Raw genomic sequence first — 23774 nt, 5'->3', positions numbered from 1 at the left:
GTCAGTTTGTCTCAAAAAGCAGTTGGAGTCATTCAAGCCAGAGAAAGTATATAAATGGCTGAGAAATATTTGGCAGGAATATGTTCAAAGAGTGGTCACTGTACACATTTGCTCATTTCAGGGATATAAGTGAGTTTTAGAACTGGCAGGATGCCACTGTGAATGCATCCAGTAATGAGAGCAATTTGGAAGCCGTTCCTCATGTACACCCCTCTTCAGTGTTTTAATTCCCACCCTGAGGCAACAGAGATAAGGAACTTGTTTTAATTCTTTATGCTCTCTCTTGCTCTCTTTTTATGCTCTCTCTCTCTCTCTCTCTCTCTCAGTCTATCTCTGTATGTCTCTTTTGCTTTTCCATCAAAGGAAATTTTAATATCTTTAGGATGGAGAAGGTATTAAAGAACTTCTGTGAATCTTTGCACACTAAGTAAAGATCATGATCCATGAATATATTTTGTAAATTTCCTACAGTAAATATATAAAAACTTAATTTTTGATTAGTAATATGCATTGCTAAGAACTTCATTTGGACAATTTTAAAGGCGATTTTCTCAATATTTAGATTTTTTTTTTTTGCACCCCCAGATTCCAGATATTCAAATAGTTGTATCTCGGCCAAATATTGCCTAACAACCCATACATCAATTGAAATCTTATTTATTCAGCTTTCATATGATGTATAAATCTCAATTTCGAAAAAATTGACCCTTATGACTGGTTTTGTGGTCCAGGGTCACATATGAGCACAGATATATAAACAGTGTGTGCTAAATTAACTTAATGTCCTAATGATTTTTGGCATAACAGAAAACTGGATAATTTTGACCCATACAATGTATTTTTGACTATTGCTACAAATATACCCCAGCGACTTAAGACTGGTTTTGTGGTCCAGGGTCACATATATGTGTGAAAATATGCACATAATGTGTGAATTTTTGACATGCATATGCGCTCAGCTGTGATATCACTCCATTATTCATTGATTGTCAAGGGATCTCTTATCCGCTGATGCTATAATTTCATTTAAGAGGACAAAGTTGTGTCCCACCAATTACAAATGTTTACAAAGACATCACAGGTAGCATCTTTTCACAAAAACAAAAAACAAAAAACCCTTGTTGCCTGAACTGCACTAAAAGTTCGCTCAGGAAGGTTTACTCGTTAGTGAAACATAGGCTACTAAAACACCATGGTTTTTTTTGCTTGAATGACCAACATTTAAGACCATTTTTACACAAAATTGGATTAAATATTAAAATTTAATTTATTTACAAGCTTTAAAAATAGTTCACTAACTAACAAACTAACTAAATAACTAACTAAATGTATTTGATTTGCACGTAAAATTCCCATCAATTTTAACTAAACTATTTTAATGTAAACAATGTTATGCATATTTTTAAAGTTATTATAATATTATTAAAGTTTTAACTTAATAAATTATATTGTTTTAAAAATCTTAACTGTTTCAAATATAAAATACATAAATCTGAAATTAGGCCTAAATATTTTCTGAGTGCACTGTCTCCATGTGAATGTTATGATTGCAATTTCTGATGAAGTAAGTTCTGTTGCTTTGTGAGGCTTCTTTCTGCATTTTAATGACAGTTCACATTAGAGAATGACAAACCATAGAGAGAGGCTATGTGTTATGTCATTTTTTTCTTCCTGGGCGATAATTAAGTTCAGAGTGCTGTATTCCCCAAACTGCATGCAATGTGGTAATTAACCTTGGGAATTAGAGGCAGTTTGTACTTTCATGAAGAGGGTGGTCATGCAATGGAAATATGAGCATTTCATACAGCACGGTTATTGATTATTTCTATTAACCTCACATCCACAGCTTCTCACCAACGTGTCTGCAGCCAGTGAATGTGTGCTTTAGTAACTCGTTGAGGAATAGGGTGAATTCACATAGAAGGTCTTTCCAAAAACTAGTGAGCTGTTTTGTTGTGTACATACAGTACATAGCTACCTTTAAAGGCACTTTATTCCAATGAAGTTTGATGTTAATGTTACTAAGCAAATAATGTGATATATAATAAACACACACAGATATTGGATAAATCTCGGATGATTTCCATTGAGTTGCTCTGTTCATTTGTTTGTTTGTTTGATTTTTTTATCATTATTTATTTTATTATTATTATTTTTATTTATTTTTTTGCATAATAAATATCACACAAAATGTTATGTAAATCAAATTTTTGGTTAACTAGATTTAACTAAAACTAATTCTACAATCTAGTTTTATCTCCTTTATAATGATTCAAATACATAATACTAATGCATTATATTTTATGTTATTTTAGTATTATTTAGATACTATCAGTATTATTAATATTTTAAAATACCTTTTAGTTTTATATTTTCAGTTTTCATTTACATTTTGGAGTTTTCATTATTTTTTCTTATTTTTTATTTATATTTTAGTTTGAGTAATTTTAGTACTTAAACTTATTTTAGTTCTGTAATTTTTTTATTTTAAATTATTTCTATTTCTACTTTTGTTTAAGTATGTTTTTCATTTAATATTTATATTTTATTTCATCTATATTTTCAATTAATGAAACTATTAATAGTTTTAGCTTTAGTGAACAATAAACACTGATTAAAATCCCCTTGTTTCATTCACTATTTATTTTAATTTCCTTATTTATGGAGGTTAGTGATACTGCCTTACAAGAACTGCCAAAAGAAAATATTCTTAAAAAGCAGCATTTTTGCTGCCTTTTCGTGCCACTGTATAATGCTGTGTGTGTAGGCCATAGACTAGGAACAGAGCCTAAGTATCAGACAGATTGGTATGATTTAATGTGGTTGTGCCAGTTGGTAGCTGTTCCTGAATCACTTCAGCAGTGCCTATACTAGTCTCCTTGAGCGTACGGCTGACCTAATGTGCTTTAGAGGACACGCATGCCACTCTAGAGGGAACTGTGCCACCGTGAAACACTTCCTACTTTAATTAGAACAGGCAGCCGTAACTTGGGAGTGTGGGAATCTGGATTAACAAAATCATTTTCAATGTTTAAAGGACAGCGATTATTGCCATTCCTGGAAATTATGACAAGAATGAATACATCTCATTAATAAAAACAAACATCTGTGCAGCTTCAGAACCATGGTACTAACTCAACAGAGTCAAATTGGGTTTTAAATGCTTTTTTTCAAAAATAATTAAATAAATCTTTGATAGTTAAACAATTATGTAAGGAATAATTGACGACGGGCCATTGAATTGTTACACCTTATTTTTCTAATAATTCAACGGCCTGGAATCAATTATTCCACTTGTACTACAGTTGCCACACCCCAAGACATCGATCAGACAATATATTTCAAGGTATTTGTCCAGTTTTTGTACTTAAAACACTATTGTGAGTAGGATTAATTTCTTCCGCATCTCATCTAAACGCCTCTGTTGCTAATTCAAAAGTGTTCGCTAATGTCTCTAACCGTGCGTTCACACAGGCGGAGCAGAAAACCAGAACGAAACCGACAGACCAGGGAGCCGGGGCAGAGCCAGAGGCCAGGACAGGGCTGACAGAGCAGGGACCCACCAGGGCGGAGCGGACGGAACAGGAGCCAACCAGGGCGGAGCAGATGAACACCAGGCCAGAGCAGAGGACCACCAGGCTGGAGCAGACGAAGCAGAAGACCACCAGACCTGAGCAAATGAAGCAGAAGACCATGGCATAGACTGAGATCTAGGGAGAGCAGAGACAGACAACACAGGCAGTGCATTCATGGTCTCAAGGACCGTGGCAGGGAACACAAAACAATCATCAATAAGTTTGCTGACTGAAACTGGACAGAATGACAATTCATAAACAGGATCACAGACTAGGACTGGTAAGGCAGACGGTTCAACTGACACACTTGGAGGAAGAGAATAAGCAGCGAGTTCATGAATAGTCTCTATGACAGTGACAGAGTTAACATGAAAGACATGGGATGCATTTATAGTCTCTGGGCTCAAGACAGATGGGGTTAAGGTTGCAAAGGCAGGTTTTTGAGCTGTGAGAGACAGGGCTGAAAGTTCCATGTTAATTTCATCGAGAGTGGTCGGACAGACAAACCGTTCAGCATTGGGTACATTGGCAAAGGCTGATTGGGTTGACAGTTTACAATTAGATGCAGGAGTTGATTTAAAACAGACAGACAGTTCAACATCTGACTCAAAAGCTACCTTCATGAAGACAGAGACTTCATAACCTGGTGCATTGACAGAGGCTGGAGTAGGCAGTTCTATGACAGAAACTGGCAAGACAGACAATTCATACTCAGACCTATTAATAGAAGCTGGAGGGACGGATGGTACAGCAATAGACTCAATGACTAAAACAGGACTGACAGAAAGTTCATCAGACACATTACTTGAAATGGAACAGACAGATGGCTCAATACAGACACATTTGAAGAAACAGAACAGACAGATAGTTCATGAGTGGTTATTTTGTCAGTGACAGGGTTAACAAGGCTTACAGAAACTTAATTTACAGCTTCCATAGCCGTGACAGGCAGGGGTGAGGATTCGCGAATGGCCCCTATAGGCGCCGCAAAACAGTCAGGAATTTCACAGCCCGCATCCTTGGGTGTGACAGACAAAGCTGAGAGTTCAGAGGTAGCCTCCTCGGTTAGGTTGGGGCAGGACAATAATTCATAACTGGCCTCCATGTCCAGTTCAGAGCAAAGCAGGAGTTCACAGACGACCTCCTTAGCCATGACAGGGCAGGATGAGGATACACAGACGGCCTCCATAGCCATGACAGGGCAGTAGGAGGATACACAGATGGCCTCCATAGCCGTGACAGGGCAGGCAGAGAGATCATAAATGGATACCACTGACACCTCTGGAGGTTCCACAGCAGATGCCACCACCTCTGGAGGTTCTACAGCAATACCATTAGGAAACAAGGAGAGTTCATATACCAGGACAGGTACAGTGCTCATCTACGGTTCCTTCGACTGTGACATGACGGGCTGGAAGTGTATTGTTGGGCACCACCAACACACAAGGAGCTGAAGCGAGCACCGCTGCTTCGGAAGGTTCTGCAGCATGCGCCGCCACCTCTGGAGAAACTACAGCAGGCACCATCGCTTCGGAGGAACACAGTAGCAGGTGCCACTACCTCGAAAGGTTCTGCAGCATCAGCCGCCACCTCTAGAAATACCATAGTAGATGTTGCCACCTCGAGAGGTTCTGTGGTGGTGTACGCAGCCCAAATACACCAAAAAGCAATCCCCATCATGGGAAGCGCTTCAGACAGGGGAATCAGTTCAGGAACAGTACGGCTAAAGTGAGTGGGTTTAGGGATACCAGCTGCGCGTGCAGACACCAGCGGTGCATCCCTCACACTTGATACCAGACTAGGATACCGAGTGACTGACCTTGAATATCTGGGTGCAACAGACAGGGAGTGACAGGACTCTGGACGATCAGCTGTGATGTGACGAGACTCTGGATGATCAGCTGTGATGTGATGAGACTCTGGACGATAAGCGGAGATGTGACTGGACTCTGGACAATCAGCGGAGACGTGACTGGACTCTGGACAATCAGCGGAGACGAGACTGGACTCTGGACAATCACCGGAAATGTGACTGGACTCTGGAAGATCAGATAAGACTTGACTGGACTCTGGAACAGTGGCCATTTTCCGAAGAGACTCTTGAGCGGCGGCTATCTTGCAATGAAGCTCCTGAATGGCAGCCATGTTGTGTAGAATCTCTTAAGTGGCCAGCATGACGTGAGCAGGTCTTGGAGTAGCATGTGGAGTAGACTGTGTCACAAAAATCAACCGTGACTTGATCGTGTGCCTTGTTTGAGGGCTAATAACAGTTTTGCAGTGTCCATACCTGGCCAGTGTCTGCCGAGTATTCTGTAACGGAGCCGACAAGACGTGAGGCGAACGGATCCATGTGCAAGCTTTTATTTTGAAACATAGTCAAACACATGCAGGGTCAAACATCAGCAAACAGGTATGGCACAGACAAGACAAAAGAGCAATCTTAAACGGGCTTGAGTTAGACGACAGCAAACGTAATCCAGAGGGCTTGACAAAAGGGGTAATCCTTAAACGTAAGCATAAGTCCAGGTGAGGAGCAAACACAGTCCGAAACAGCAAGCAAAAGGTTAATCCAAAATACGTGGCAAGAATCAGGAACCAGGAAAACGTCTCGGGTTACTCGCGTAACCCTTGTTCTCTGAATAGGGAACGAGACGCTGCGTAAGCTAAGACACTTTGGGAACGTCCTCTGGGTGTGCCAATTGTCTGAAGCCCTTATAGAATCATGCCAATTCGTTGGCTGATGGCACGGATGCCTTCTTCGGCGTTCTTACGTCGCCTCCTTATACTGGCAAACGCGCCATCTGCTCCTCAGATTTCTCTGCCGAAAAGGCCCCTGTCGGCAGCGTGAGGAGCTTGGCAGCAAACGCAGCGTCTCGTTCCCTATTCAGAGAACAAGGGTTACGCGAGTAACCCGAGACATTCTCTTTCATAGGTTCACTCAACACTGCGTAAGCTAAGACACTTTGGGAACGATATACCAAACATGCCAAGCTAAAAACGCTGCCTTATCTGGCCCGTTTACGAACCAGACAGCATACACGGCTGGCTCAAGCAGATAAAACCTGGGAAACCGGAGCCGTGTCAAGATTCAAGTTATAGAACTTGATAAAAGTGTGCGGAGAGGACCATCCTGCCGCTACACAAATATCCTCTAGGGGGACCCCTCTAAAAAGAGCTTGAGAGGAAGCCTCGCTCCTAGTAGAATGCGCCCGAACGCTGAGAGGGGAAGAAAGACCACACACCTCATATGCCAGCGAAATAGCATCCCTCACCCAGTGAGAAATTCTATGCTTCGATGTGGCAAGCCCACGGCAGCCAGCACCAAAACATACCAACAACTGGGGAGATTTCCTCCAATGGCTGGAGCGGTCCACATAGATCTTCAAAGCTAGGACAGGACAGAGCATGTGAAGCCTTTCATCCTCGCCTGAAGCAAAGGGAGGAGGATGGAAAGAGTGAAGTGTGACCACTTGAGAGCGAAACAATGCAGATAAAACCTTGGGAACATAGCCAGGCCTAGGCCTTAAGGTCACCTTGACCAGACCCGGGGCGAAGTCCATACACATCTCGCTGACAGAGAGAGCTTGCAAGTCCCCAACTCTTTTCAAAGACGTTAGCGCCAACAAAAGAGTAACCTTGAGAGTCAGAATCCGTTCTGGAGCTGACTCTAAGGGCTCAAATGGGGCTACCATTAGACCCTCAAGGACGACTGATAAGTCCCAAGAAGGAACTCCAATGGGGCGTACTGGTCTCAGACGCCTGACACTATGCATAAACGCAGAGACCAACCGTTGTCTCGCCAGGGGAATCTCATCCAGCTCTCTCCGAGAGGCGATGGCCGCAACATAAACCCTTAAGGTGGTAGCAGCTGCCCCTGCCGCAAGTTTCTCTTGCAGGAACTCTAGCACTGGACCAATAGGGCAGCCAACTGGGTCCACTGCGTGGGCTAAACACCAAGACTCAAAGACCTTCCATTTGGAAGAGTACAGCTTCCTAGTGGAGGGGGCTCTGGCACTAGCAATAGTCTCCTGAACCTCAGCAGGAAGGCCAGAAGTCAAAACCTGTGACCCTGGATGGGCCATACCCACAGCTTCCAGATCTTTTTGGGTGCCAGATCTTGCCCTGAAGCTGAGAGAGCAGGTCCTGCCTGATCAGAATCTCCCAAGGGGGCTGATACAAAACAGGAATCAGCTCCGAGAACCACGTCTGGGATGGCCAGAATGGGGCTACGAGAAGGAGATGGATGGTCGCTTTCCTTGACCCTGCACAGAACTGTCGGAATCAGCTTGACGGGCGGAAACGCGTACAGCCTCATGTACAGCCTCACCAAGGGTGAGCGAACGCGTCTATGCCCAGAGGTGCCGGGGAACTCAGGGAGAACCAAAGCGGGCATTGGGACGACTCCTGCGATGCAAAGAGGTCCACTTCTGCTTTGCCGAACACATTCCAAATCTGGGCTACCGTTTGGCGGTTCAACATCCACTCTCCCGACCTGAGCTTCTGTCTCAACAGAAAGTCGGCTGCGAGGTTCAATACTCCCGAGACGTGAACCGCTCTGAAGGAGAGGAAATTGTCCTGAGCCCAAAGGAGGAGACGGCATGCATGCCTGTTTAGGGTGCGCGACCGTGAACCCCTTGGCGATTTATATGGGACACTACCGCCATGTTGTCCATCCTGACAATCACATGACACCCCTTGGTTTAAGTAAGGCCTGTGATGGGAATCAGCTGTGTGATCAGTGCAATCAGCTGTGTGTCATCAGTGCAATGGATGATGGGAATTGCAGTCCGGGGTGACGTGCAACAGTTAGTGTAGTGCAAGAGTCAATGTGGTGAGCGAGTGACCTCTGGTGGTGAGTGAACAGAAGTTCATAGACCGGATTCGTGACATTAACCATGAACACAAAAAAACATACCACACAAAAGGCTTTTATTGGTTTATTTTGTTAGCAAACATGTAACTATAATTGTTAAGTTCTTTCCATTGATCAATTTCTTACTTTCACAATTAAAATATTTTATGAGGTTAACTCAAAACAACACCGATTTGACCAGGACACTTCAACCAGGACAATTTGGAATGTAGGCTGCGCACAAATTAATGTTAATTAAAGACCTAGACTAGTAAACGTCTCCTATAAACTATATGTTGAAATTAGACTAGCACTTAACCATGAACACAAAAAACACACCACACAAATGGCTTTTATTGGTTTATTTCGTTAGTAAACATGTAAACATAAATTAAAAAATATAAATTACTATAAACTATAAAGTTCTTTCCATTGATAAATTTCTTACTTTCACAATTAAAATGTTTCATGAGGTTAAGTTATACCCTACTTGTGGTCAGTCTGCACAAGATCAACATCCTCCTTTAAATACAAGACCAAGCGTTTGATCGTCAGAGCGTCAACGAATCTTGCTACAGCGTCGTTGGCAGGGGGGCGGCCAGAGCGAATTTTGACGCTCTCGCCAGCGGCGGTGTGAACGCACGGTAACGTTAGTGAAACTTTTATTTTCTTCACGAACAGCGCCATTGTTACCTCGCTTGTGAGAAGTCATAGTTTGTAAGTTGTTAAACTTACTGCTACTGATAAAATCATCAGAGTAGCGCTTACAACATTACCTTGTATGTTAACGTGTGCAAACTGTCTGTAAGGGAGAGAGAGTGGGAGACATAGAGTATGTGCCTTCTGTACATGATAAAACTTAATTTTGTGGTGAACATGTCGTTTTTATCATATTGCTTACTACATTTATTTGTTTGGCCAGTGTTGTTGTGGGTTTTGGTTATTTTGCTGTTGTAAGACCATTGAAATAACAGAAATCATTTGGCAAAGTGATATGGTCATGTAATGCGGTGAAGAGCTGCCTGGAACTATGCTCGCTGTGCGTTTCCCTGAAAATAATTGCACACCTTAGAACGTTCAGCAGCCAATCAGATTCAAGCATTCAACGGCCCTGTAGTATGTAATATATATAATGTAAGATGTATGTCTATTGTCTACAGTTCTGTGGTAGAAATCACCCATTCACGTTTAAATTCACTGAATGCTGTTTGCTTATGTGGCTAACCAAGCACCTGAACTTCAGCTTGTCATAAAGACAGAGCCAAGGTGTTATGAAAGGACGGGAATAATGAAAGACAACAGAGAGAGGAGAAAGACGTCATCTTTTTATCAGCACCTCTACATGCCTTCTCCAATCATTCTGCTCTCTCGTTCACTCTATACCTCCACCTCAGTCTGTCCATCACACTCCCTCCCCCAGAAGAGCTCAAATTAGCGCTGACCTTCAAATGACAACTGGTAGAAGCAATCCTCGTCCCTGTTAGTGACGCCGTCTTTCTTCTGGAATCCCTTTGTGCCAATTACCCAGCAGTATACTGAAAGGTCTCACTGAGAAACAGGCAGGTGAGCTTCAATAATAATAACAAGAAGTAAACATCACTTCTTCCATTTTAAGGGGTTTTATTGAGGGGGTTGGAGTTTTGGAGTCATATTTTTGGAGGCATATGACACACTTTAACATTACATGTCTGAATAAAAGCTGACCATTTTGTTAATAACCAACATAAACATGAGCAGAAGTTTGAAGTCTGGCTTTTTTTTTTTTTTTTGACATATTTTGGTATGTCAGTTTTTCCTTTTCTTGAAGTTGATTTTTCTGTTCTATCTGTCATGATGAAATACTTGAACAATGCATTTCAGCCTTTTATTTTCATTTATCAATGTTTTTAGACTTGCACGCCATTTTGGGGTCATGACCTGCATTGTAAAAAATTTCAAGCGGTTTCAACTAATTATTATTTAGTAACTAGTTCAACAGAAATGTTACGTTCAGTCAATTTCTGTCTTCAAAGTGTTTCCTGAATTGTTATTTTTTAGTTGGCTCAACCTTTACTGAAATAGTTTTATAGTCCATTCAACTAAAATGTTTTAATTGGTCAAACATTTAGAAAACTACAGCAAGTTATGTCAATTAAAATTTAATCATTTACTCCATGTGTTTCTTATGTTACCCAACTAAGATTTATTATTTGGGCATCATAAGAAATTGCTGTGCAAATTTGTATGAATCGTGCAGTGTATGAATCGCCGAACCATTTCAGATAACATTTTTTATTGTTCTACTGAAGAAAAAAAAAGTCACTGACATCTTGGATGGCCTGAGGGTCAGTAAAATAAAAGCAAACTTACATTTTTGGGTGAAGTATCTCTTTAAAGTTCTCCAGTTGTCAAACGTTCAGTACCACCGCTCCCTATACGCAGAGTACGTAGTTTGCGCAGGGCACCAACTCCCAGGAGGGGCACCACCCCAGTTGCTCAAAAAAATAAAATAAATAAATAAAAACACACTGACGCTCGCACCTTGTGTTTGCGGCTGAATGCAAATGATCATAATTGATGGACAACTTGTCTATGCCCGTGAAAAGATAACAGAAATCCGGTGCCGAGAAAAAAAAAGAAAAAAAAAGATGAAAACAAAGCCTGTGCGTCACTTTCAGGTAGGCCTGTGAAACTTTTTTGGCTGTTGACATAATAGCTAATTTCACCACCAACGCATCTAATATTCTCTCAAGTTTACATGTTCCCTTACGAAAATTAGCCATGGTTTAAACACGAATAAAACCAAAAATCATGGTTCTTGTAGCCATGGTGACCGCAAATTAACTATGGGTTTTGTTACTTCAAATAATAATTTACAAAGAAATAGATAATATTTTTTGTGATTATAAAAACAGACCTAAAGCAACAACTGCCTTTAAAATGACTTAAAAGGCATTATATGAAACAATGAGGCAATAATGATTGGTTAATTAATAATTGTGGTTTCATTGAATAACACTGTTAAAATACATAATTTAGTACAAAATAAATTGATGTACATTACATGTTATTACAAATGCCTGCAAAGGGAACCAAATGCCTAGTAATTGCTGCTGTTATAATTACAGGACAATCAAATCCTTGTTTAATAGGCTATTGACCAAACATTTAATTCAAATATCCACTTAATCTTTAAATTCCCCCCCCCAGGGGCGGGAGCCTGCACTCGACTCTGGTCTGGGGTCTTTTCCTCCTCATATTCCTCCTTTGGTTAGTGATGAATTGGGCGGCCGCCAGTCTTAAGTGAGCCATGGATGGCAGGCTTGACTGGGGATTGGCTGACGGACTGGAGAGATCCGCGACCGGCGGGCTTGACTTCGGAGCGACCGGCGGGCTTGAGTGAGCCGTGGGCGGCGGCGGGCTTGACTGGGGATCGGCTGACGGACTGGTTCTGGCTCGGGGCATGACACCCTCCAGACACCAGAGGATCCCTTCCCTCCAGTTTAGTCCTGTGGTGTCTGGGAGGTCCATGGGACGATGGAAGTTGGCCCCGTGCCAGAACAGCGAGTTGATGGTGGCGTCGTCAAACAACATCGCCGTGGCGACCCCGCAGAACTCCCGCGCATACTCCACGAATGACAAACAATACCAGACGTGGGAGACAGGGAAACACAGGGCTTAAGAACACTAGGAAATCAAACAAGGAAGAACTGAAATAGGTGAGGAGTAGTTAAACACAGACAGAGACTAAAGAACTAATAACAAAGACGGGAACAGGAAACAGGATGGACCAAATATGGGCATGGAGTACATGAGGAACAAAACACAAGACATAATTTTTCATCTTAAAAATATATCTAAATTGAGACCTATGCTCTCAAAGTCAAATGCAGAAATGTTAATTCATGCATTTATGACCTCAAGGTTAGATTATTGTAATGCTTTGTTGGGTGGTTGTTCTGCACGCTTAATAAACAAACTTCTGATGGTCCAAAATGCAGCAGCTAGAGTTCTTACTAGAACCAGGAAGTTTGACCACATTAGCCCAGTTCTGTCAACACTGCACTGGCTCCCTATTAAACATTGTATATATTTTAAAATCTTGTTAATTACTTATAAAGCCCTGAATGGTTTAGAGCTCCTCAGTACTTGAGTGAGCTCTTATCTCATTATAGTCCTCCACATCCACTACGTTCTCAAAACTCTGGCCATTTGATAATACCTAGAATATCAAAATCAACTGCAGGCAGCAGAACCTTTTTCCTATTTGGCGCCAAAACTCTGGAACAATCTACCGAACACTGTTCGGGAGGCAGACACATTCTGTCAGTTTAAATTAAAGATTAAACACCCATCTCTTAAACTTGGCTTACATATAATACAGTAATACGCTTCTAATATTCAAATCCATTAAAGGATTGTTAGGCTGCATTAATTAGGTCAACCAGAACCGGGAACACTTCCCATAACACCCGATGTACTTGTTACATTGTAAGAAGAATGGCATCTACGCTAATATTAGTCTGTTTCTTTCTTATTCTGAGATCACCGTAGCCACCCGATCCGGTCTGTATCCAGATCAGATGGTCACTGCAGTCACCCGGAGCCAGTATGTATCCAGAACAGAGGGTGGATCAGCTCCTAGAGATGACCTCTACAGCCCTGAACGTCAGCGGAGATCAGGACACCTAGATGAGCCCCAGAGACAGATCCCCAGTGAGGACCTCGTCACCTAGACAGCCATTGGGACAAGACCACGGGAACCAAATGAGTCCTTTACACAATCTGACTTTGCTGCAATTGGAATTGAACTGCTGGTTCATCTGGCCAGAGGAGAACTGGCCCCCCGACTGAGCCTGGTTTCTTCCAAGGATTTTTTCTCCATTCTGTCACCGATGGAGTTTTGGTATCTGTATTTATATAGGGCTTTTTACAAAACAGATTGTGTCAAAGCAGCTTTACAGTATTAAACAGGAAAATGTGTGTGATGAAGGAATCAAAATTCCATCGTTCTCCTCTGGCCAGACGAAACCAGCAGTTTAATTGCATTTTAATTGCAATTGCATTTAATTGTTTAACTGCTGCAAAGTCAGATTGTGCATAGGACTGGTCTGGTTCCTATGGTCTTGTCCCGATGGCCGTTTAGGTGACGAGGTCTTCTCTGGGGCTCATCTAGTTGTCCTGGTCTCCACTGACATTCAGGGCTGTCGAGGTCGTCTCTAGGTGCTGATCCACTATCTGGACTGCATATGGACTGGATCCGGGTGACTGCAGTGACGATCTGATCTGGATACAGTCTGGATCTGGTGGCTATGGTGACCTTGGAATAAGAATGAGAGTCTAATATTAGCGTAGATGGCACTGAGAAAAATAAAGCACATTTTAACTGTAGTACACATTCTAAACTTTTACACATATTACCTTAAGTCTTAGTGTTGAAAGTACACACACTATGCACTGGTTGTGCATAGATGTTTACATATAGTCCGCAAGACAAAAAATAGCTGAAATTATTAAACTAACCCCCTTCGAAAGTTTGGGATTCCTTGGTTCTTAGGTGTATGGTTACCTGGATGATCAATGACTGTTTTTTTTTTAATTTTGTTATGGTTGTTCATGAGTCTCTTGTTTGTTCTGAACAGTTAAACTGAGCACTATTCTTCAGAAAAATCCTCCTTGTCCTGCAGATTCTTCAGTTTTCCAGCATCTTTTGCATATTTGAACCCTTTCCAGCAGGGGCGTCGCTGGAAATTCTGGGCCCTGTGCACTGACTTTACTATGGGTTGTCCTCAGTGTGAAAAGATGGATCTCAAAATCATATAGTCACTGCTGGATAGGGTTCAAATATGCTGGAAAGATGCTGGAAAACTGAAGAATCTGCAAGACATGGATTTTTCTGAAGAACAGTGCTCAGTTTAACTGTTCAGAACAACCAAGGGACTCATGAACAACCTTCACAAAGCAAAAAAACAGTCGTTGATCATCCCGGTAACCACACACAGTATAAAGAACCAAGGGTTCCCAAACTTTTGAAGGGGGCTATTTTAATAATTTCAGCAATTTTTTTTTTATTTATTTTTTGTCTTGTGGACTATTTATATGCAAACATTTTTATGTAAAATATCTTACTCAGGACAGTACTAAATAAAAAATAACATGCATTTTGTATGATATCTCTTATTTAGTTAAAATTATTCACATTTTCACAGATTCTGCAAGGGGTTCCCAAACTTTCGCATGCCACTGTATATATATATATATATATATATATATATATATATATATATATATATATATATATAAGCTGGTTAGTTTTGCTTGGCTTGTGCATGCACATATCAGAATGGGGCATATGTTTCTGGTTACTGCATCTGCCAAATTCATAAATAAAAAACATGAATCATTCAGGTCACTATGTATTTTAGACATTTGCCAGGCAAACTTCATGATCACCTTATAGAGGGCAGAGAGTTATTCAGGAATTTGCATCAATCTATCTATCTATTGGTGTGCGACTTAAATTGTAGGTTACTGGACGTGCTGTTATTTGTATCACAAGGGGTGTCATGTAAGGGTGTATATGGGGTTGAGAAGACAGATCAGAGTGTGTGACCCACTTACACATGATGGGGCAACGGGCTCACACTCACACACAATCTCTATCTTACAGAACACTGCGATTAAGCTGCTGATCAATGCTGATCCTGTTCTGATCCTGTTTTATGCCCTGGTGGTGATTAAGTATTGGCCAGTGTTTGCTGACACATCTCTCTGTTTCAGAAGGTCCCCACATCAAGCTGAATCAATATTAACATCCACTCACCTGAGCTCATCGGATGAACCATCTGCAAACACTTAAAAGAACATGGTGAAATTATTTTTCTCTTTCTCTGGACAAGTCTCTCTTTTCATTTTTTTTTTTTGTATCTGCTTAAAGTTTATTTTGTCAGCTTTTATGAGCAAAATATACTGTAGATATTCAGTGCTAACAGAAATGGAATATAAGTCACAAAACCTTCGAGTAGACACTTTCATAACAAAGGGAATTACAACAAAGTAACATCAGCACAAAGTTCAGTTTAGATGAGCAAAGAATGTTTGGGGAGCAAATTTTTGTCTACAAAACCACCATTAAACAGACAACAGAAATAAATCATTCTATTCTAAGAAAGAAGTGTTGTGTCTAAGAAATTAGACAGCCTTTGCCTTTTGAAGAGAAGAGAGAGAAAAAAAAATGTGTTCTGTTAGTAAAAGTGCTCTCCCTGCTGCCTCAGGGCACACTATGAATTCTCCACCTCATCACTGCAAAAGAAATAGAGAGACTGGAGTGAGTAAACCTAATCAAGAGCACACTTGCCTGTTACCAGAAATACTCCACCAATAAACACCAGCAGCATTAAAGTCAGTTAAGCAGAGATTACAAAGCTGACTTAATATTACTAGCGAATTAAAATAATTTTTCCTTTACATCCTTTGAGACTTTAATTCTGTTCCAAAATTGAGAAAGCTGCCACCATGGCAATATTTTTAGGCATTTAAACTCAGTAGGCAACAAAAGTATGCTGCCTTATAAAAATCTGCTTATAAAATAACTTGCTTTGGCCAGCATTAGGGGTATGCCCTTTGTGGATAGGGCATTGCAAATAACTTGAAAAGGGAATTTTCATTATAAATAGGGGAAGATGAGGGAAAATGCCCTTGTTAAGAACAATATGCTTTTACTTTTGAATTGTAACATATTTAGATATCAGTTTAACATGTGCAGGATGATGACGGATCATCCAATATGATATTAAGTGAAATCAGCTCTAATTTGCTAATGTCCTCATTTGTAATTCACTTTCGATAAAAGCATCTGCTAAATGACTAAATGTAAATGTAATTTAGTTGTCATTACACAAAGTTTAAAATTCTTCAAAAGAGGCCATCTTACCCACTACTACCTGCTAAACATTTACAGAAATGACCTTTGTTTTCATACTTAAATATTTATTCTTTAATATTTTATTTTCTTAAAGTGTCATTCATGTAAAATACTAAATCAGCTATTCTATTTATTAAAGATGTGTTTTTGACATTTCAGGTGAACAAATTAATAACTGATGACAGACAAAGAATCTGACAGAATCTCAGTGAAAGATATTCTTACATACAGGCATATGAATATATACATATTTTACTGTCCATTCAAGGTCTACCCTGCTAAACATAGCAATTTATCAGATGAGCTGAGATAAGATTTTGTTACATCTACTGTATGGTCAAGAGAAAAAGTAAAGGGGGATGGGGTTATCCCCCATCCTTGTTCTATATTTCATTCAGTGCTTAAAGTATTAAAAATGTATGTAATATAAGTACAAATATACTACACTCATACAGATATTCAGTTTTACAAAAGCAGTAACTAGTTGGCAGGTCAATGTTTCTCATGTAAGCAAGAACTGTGCTTAATTGTATTGAATGTGCACTTGTAGAGTACTTCAAATAATAAACATATATATATATATATATATATATATATATATATACTGTAAATACAGTATATATATATATATCTATATATATATATATAATAAAAAGCTTGCAGATTGAGAGCCAGTTGAGAGTACTTAAATATAATACACTTTAATTGATGTTTCATAACAGAATTAAGTACACTTTCAAAAAGTTATTATTACTTTGTAATAATATCAAATTAACACTTACTTTGACACATATTTTAAATGGTTGTTTTAATACTATTTTATCGTGCTTTTTTTGTGTTGACAAAAGCATATAAAGTCTTTGATTATAATTTTAACTTTAGTGTGTTAATATTACATTTCAAATTATGTTTTAAATGAACTAAATTGCAACTTTAACATTACAAATGTATAATTACAAATATATTTAAATACTTGACATACAAGTTTCAGTAGAAATGACATTAAAATATATTTTAGTTTTCAATGCTTCTCAGTACATTTGGTAGTACACATTGCCAAATATAGCCATATTTCAAAGACATTAGGTTAATGTTAAGCTTCTTAAAACATTGAGTTTGCACTTGAATATGTTAAAATTCTGTAATAAGTACTCTTTTTAAAAGTATGCCAAAAGTTGACTTCTTTTTTACAAGGGTTATCTAATCTAAGTGACTCACAGTGTGCAACATGAGAAGTCTTTGCTGATTTGAATGAGAATCAACAGCATGCATCTTTCTTTTTCCACATTAATATGCTGTAGTTCCTCTCAAATTATGGATGGCATTGGTTTAGCAAAAAAAAAAAAAAAAAAGTACTGTATATGAACACTCTAAATGAACTTTATCTCAGATCAGCAGTTGTACTTATTGGAGTTATTAGCTTACTGGTGCTGGGTTGGGCACAATACTAGCAAAATTATCACTGCATAAACCAATATGATATATGTGTGCGATTTCAAACAATATTACATATTCTGTTAGATAAAACAATGTACAGTTATTTAATTTAATTTCAAATACAGATGTCAGTGTACTGATATGAAAAACAAAACAATTCTGTAGTTACATAGGGCTAAAATAAATTATTCTGACAGTAGGTAGACTCTGTTGGGGCCCCTTAACACAAAGTTTTATTTCATCAGCCTCCTAATGATTGTAATATCATCAACTCTTTTTTTTCTTTTCTTGAAAAGCTAACAAATACAGTGATTTTTTTTTCTTTTCTAGAATAAAAGATTATTAGAACCGAACAGATTTTATCCTGTAGAAAATCTGACAGCTTAGTCTATAATTCATGGAGGCCTAAGCTATTGATTCTAATTTGTACTTGTCCCAATGAGAGGTTTCCATAATTCTTACATAGTATCCATAGATTGCTTTGAAAATATGACTCCTTAAAATATGGCTTCCTTTTTTGATCATGAGGGGAAATTAATTACAACTACAACTGCTATAATATGTTATTACAAGAATAGAATAGAATAGAATAGAATAGAATAGAATATCCATCTCTTTTTCTTTTCTTTTTTTTTTTTTTCAAATTACGTGTCCTATGTAGGGTTATGGAACTTATCCAAGCATATCGGTGCCATAGGCAGAGAATACCTGAATCAATGGGTAGATACTGTAATATAAAATATATTATATAGTGTGCATATATAACATTTCTACTGTTACTGTGTAGACTGTATTATCATAATAAATACTAAATGAACAGTAAAGCAGCTCATGTGCTTGTAGAACAGAGCTTCTCTCTGAATTTTGGCCATAACACACTGATCGTAAACCTAAACCCCTGGGTTGAGATCAAATGTGACTGGTCTTTCACAGTTTGTCCCCCACTTTCATTTTTGGAAAGAGTGCAGAAGTAACCATCAAGAGTGCAGTCTTTTGAGGCAGGGTCTTGACTGAGAGGTGGACATTGGGTGACTTAACAAGCTCTTTCTGACAGATTGGGAAGAACAGCCAGTGCTTAGGAGGAGGACTAAGCCTGTCTGACTCTTGGCTGCATTATTTTGGTTTCCGTGGGTTTCACAGTTGAGTGACAGGAAGGTGACAGGTCACAAGAAATGTGCAGGAACCAGGTGCACTGCAGGTGAGCATCAATCAGCAGAATGGAAGCAAGAGCAAATTAGTCATGACAGGTATGGCTGTATTTCAAAAGCATCATAACTGCTCATTTTGACAAACTATTTTTAGGCACCCTCATATTAGATGTTTTCTCAGGAGACGTAAATCAAGTTATAGCTGGTCTAATGAGAAACCAAACAAGTCACTTGACTTGTGTCAATAATTTAATAAGTGTGTAAGAATACTTACTGATATTTCTAAATGTATTATGGAAATAATTGCTGTAAAAGTCACCTGTTCAGATTCTTGGATCTATAAATCTGGAAGCATTCTGAGCTCTTAGTACTGCTCGTAACCAATGACATATTTCCATTACCAGTAGTGTAGTGTTGTTTGGTGATCTCATATATGTATATGTATGTATATATATATATATATATATATATATATATATATATCCTTTGGTCTTTTTTTATATTTTTGAAAGCATATAAAACTCATTTAAAAATATATTTTGGTATGTGAAGGTTGAAACTAACTATATTTTCAGTTTCAGAAATATATTACATTGAGCTTCACTGTTTACAACATATATTTAGCATATATTTAAAATATATTTTGGCCAGATGGGATGCGAAGAGTGAAAATTTGACAATAGAATAAACATTATCCTTATAACAATTATAGCGTCTCCAGTTCGCCTATCCTGCTTGTCTTTGGATTGTGGAGGAAACCTACGCCAACACATGCAAACTCCACACAAAAAGCACTACTGACTCAAACCAGAGACCTTCTTGAGGCAACAGTGCTGCCCACTGAGTCACCACTGCTAATTTTACTGGTGTCAGAGATGCTTTTTGATCACAGAATGCTGTATTTAAATCATCTAGTGGGGGTTAACAGTCAATCCTTGACCCCGTTGCAGGAAACCTACCTCACAGCTATTTCACATTCTGAAAACATACTGTGCAAACCACCGATTCAATGAATTATTCCTTTTAAATTTAGTCAGTATTGAAATTAAATGTGGAAAAAGTATCTTTTTTATGTCATTTTCTTTCTTTTTTATGTTCATGTCAGTTTAATGAATTTCTAGCATTTTTTGTTTTTTCTAATAATGGAGCAGGTTCAGGATCCAGTTTGGGTAAGCAGTTTTATTCTTTTATTGGGTTGTGTGGGTACTAGTTGATTTCCTACATACTTGGGTAGGTGCAGGTCAATAAAAAGTGTAAACTTATAAACACAATCTCTGTGCTTTATCTCTGCTTCTCTCTCCTTTTGCCTCCCTGGAACACTCTTGTGCTTTACACCTGATCCTTGGCAAACAACATTCCTGATCAGCTCTTGAGTGCAACAAAGATCATATCAGCTTGTTGATGAAATGCTGCCACAAGCTTATTAGCTGTGATAAGTAATTTGATTATGCTGATAGACTCCAAGTATTGACATTTTCCTCACATAAACATTCTCACCATTCCTTCCAGAAGAGGCTTTGAAGTCCCTCTTTGAGGTTCCACATCAAAGCCAGGAAGAGAATACATGAAGAGGGTGGAGTACAGAGGAAGGTCTTTTACTCACCCCAAGCACAGAAACATTCCGCTAGGATCAGCTGTTCATGTGTGTTTTTACACCAAGAATGTAAGTGCTTTACCTTGCATTACTTTACAGTAATGTCTTGAGGTACGTGTTCACATAAATGTATGCATGTTTTCATTTAACATAAATATATTTGGTCCCACTTTATATTAGGTGGCCTTAACTACTATGTACTTACGTTTAAATTAATCATTTGATACAATGCACTTATTGTGTACATACATGTTCTTACATTGTACTTATATTTTTAAAAATACCTATATGTAATTACATCTGTAATTACATGTATAATTACACTGTTGACCCTTACACCTTAACCCACTCTTAAACCTACCCATACCACCAAACCTGTCCTTACCCCTATCCCACCTCAATAGCAGCAAAAGTGTTTTGCAATACAATATGACCACAGTAAGTACATTGTACTTACTTTTTGATGTAAGTACATGGTAGTTAAGGCCACCTGATATAAAGTGTGACCATATATTTATTTCATTTAATATGAAGTCCTTTTATGAATCTTTTTTTGGTCCCACTTTATATTAGGTGGCCTTAACTACTATGTACTTACATTTGAATTAATAATTTGGTACAATGCACTTATTGTGTACATACATGTTCTTACATTGTACTTATATTTTTAAAAATACCTATATGTAATTACATATGTAATTCATTTCTGTAATTACATTTATAATTACACTGCTGACCCATCCCTTACACCTTAACCCACCCTTAAACCTACCCATACTACCAAACCTGTCCCTAACCTTACCCGTATCCCCCCTCAATAGCAGCAATAGTGTTTTGCAATACAGTATGAACACAATAAGTACATTGTACTTATTTTTTTTATGTAAGTACATAGTAGTTAAGGCCACCTAATATAAAGTGTGACCCTTTTTTTTACTGTGCATAATTCTTTGATTTTTCTTCTTTGAAAGAATAAAAAGGCTTAAAAAAAAAATACATTGCAAAATACAACGAGAAACCATATACTGCATTATTTTGTAAGTGTGAGTCCCAGGCTGAGACTGTTTAAGAACTCCTGCTTTACATTAATAAGGGCACAAACTCGTCATGAGATGGCAAACATAACCAGACAACATTAAGGTTCTGTCTTCTGTGAAAACATTGAAATTCAATAACTTTTTATGGATATCAAGTGTTGTCAGGAAAATAGGTCTTAAAATGTTTCATGCCGGATGTTGTTTACTGTGTCAGTGTTTGCTATCACCCATTTTAGCCGTAATAGAGAGAGAGAGAGAGAGAGAGAGTCATTTCCTGTGCTGATGACTGGACTTTGAGACTTGTTTTGCCTCTCTGTTCTGAAGGAAATCAATGTGGGCAGAGAGCCTACTAATTGTCAAGGTTTTTAGGCCTGTGATATTAGATAAAATGTGAGGCATGAATATTTCATGGATTCCATTTCTCTCTTGTCACCCCTGAGTGCGTTCACACTTGTCTTTTGTCGTACATCTGAACGAGTTGAGAATGCTTTTGTTTTAATTCACTGCATATGCAGATATGCAGAACAGGACCCCAGGGACCAATCGACACATTCTTTTACACCTGTTATCTCACAGATGTTTTGATCAGGTTTGGAATGACATGATTAAAATGATCCCAGAATTTTGTTTTTGGGTGAAAATGAAAGTAATTCAGATTAAAGGGACAGTTCTCCCAAAAATAGAAATTACACGATCACTTACTCACCCTCAAGCTGTTCCAAACCTGTATGACTTTCTTTCTTCTGTTGAACATAAAAGAAGATATTTTGAAGAATGTGGTTGCTCAGCAAGACAATAATATATAGAGAGTTTATTGTTGATAGATCAGTACTAAATACACTTAGCCTTACCTGAAATAGAACCTGCAATCTTTAATAGCGCATATATTAGGCTGCCAGCACCACCACTTATCCAAAATAAAAGGAAGAATCCTCCAAGGACACACTGAGATAAATTACCTTAGCACTATGAATCCAGAACCTTCGCTACTTTTCATCTGTATTCTTCCTTAATACATGGTTGAATCAGTCCAGTAATGTCCATTTTCATACTTGTGCTGAGTTTGTTTGCTGGCCACATCAGGGGTGACATTTAGTCATCTTGTCTATAGACCAGGAAGTACAACATCAGGAACAGTAATACAGAAAAGCAGAACTAACTGGTAAACCGAGTTATCATAGCAGATTAATAGCTTACTGCATGAGTTTGAAATGACATAAGGATAAGTAAATAATGAAAGAAATTTCATTTTTGGGTGAACTATTTCTTTAATACTACTAAAATACACTGTTAACATGGTTAATTATATAAGACCTTCCAATTTATGTACGACTATAAAGTTCACAAAGACTTTTCCTGTCTTGTCATTAATAGTGCGAGTCTTTGTATCAAACAAGATAATTTAGAGACACACAAAGGCAGCAAGGGGTGGAATAATGGCTTCCCACACAACAGAGAACAACTCCTGCCAAGCAGACATAATGACATCAGAGTAGACATAATGACATATTTATGACACCACTTATTATTCTCACAGCTCTGTGTGCCACTTACTCTGTTTTTACTGGCACCCAGTGGCTCCCTACAGCTCCAAACACTGTAAGAACAACCTCAGGGCCTCCCCGTAGAGAGCATGAGCAGCTCTCATTACTAGATCAAGAGTTATTCTGTCACTGAGGTACATTCCTTCACAGAGCTTGACGGATACACTCAGAGATTGAAGACAGTTTGATTGGATCTTAAAGTTTGGCCATTTATTACTTACAAAAGATAATCATATGGGCAGGTCTGACTAGTTTAGAACTGACCCACTTGAATCGATATGTGGCAAACGCCTGATGAATGCATGATGCAATGACATGTCAACTAACAGAATGAAGATATCTCTTCGCTTCCTCTGAGGCAAGGATTGTTTTTTTTTTTCAGGCATGATGTATCTGCTCTAAATAAACTTTTTTAAAGATTTTAACAGCTGGTTTGCCATTCCACTCTTTTTCTCAATAACATATACATTCAGCATTTCAGATGTTGAAACTCTTTACTGGTGAGAGGGCGTCTGGTCACCTTTACACCATCTGCTGCCCTGAGGTAATACAGGGACTAGTCTGTGTTAGCAAAATAATCTCAAACACATTGTAAAACTAGACACATTCTTTTATTTACTCTACCTGCACTGTTAGCAATACTGTTTTGTACTAGTGCTGTGGCTTAGTGGTTAGTACATGCTT

The sequence above is a fragment of the Onychostoma macrolepis genome, chromosome 20 (assembly GCF_012432095.1).
Source record: "Onychostoma macrolepis isolate SWU-2019 chromosome 20, ASM1243209v1, whole genome shotgun sequence".
Classification (NCBI taxonomy): Eukaryota; Metazoa; Chordata; class Actinopteri; order Cypriniformes; family Cyprinidae; genus Onychostoma; species Onychostoma macrolepis.
This window is presented reverse-complemented; position numbering follows the sequence as displayed.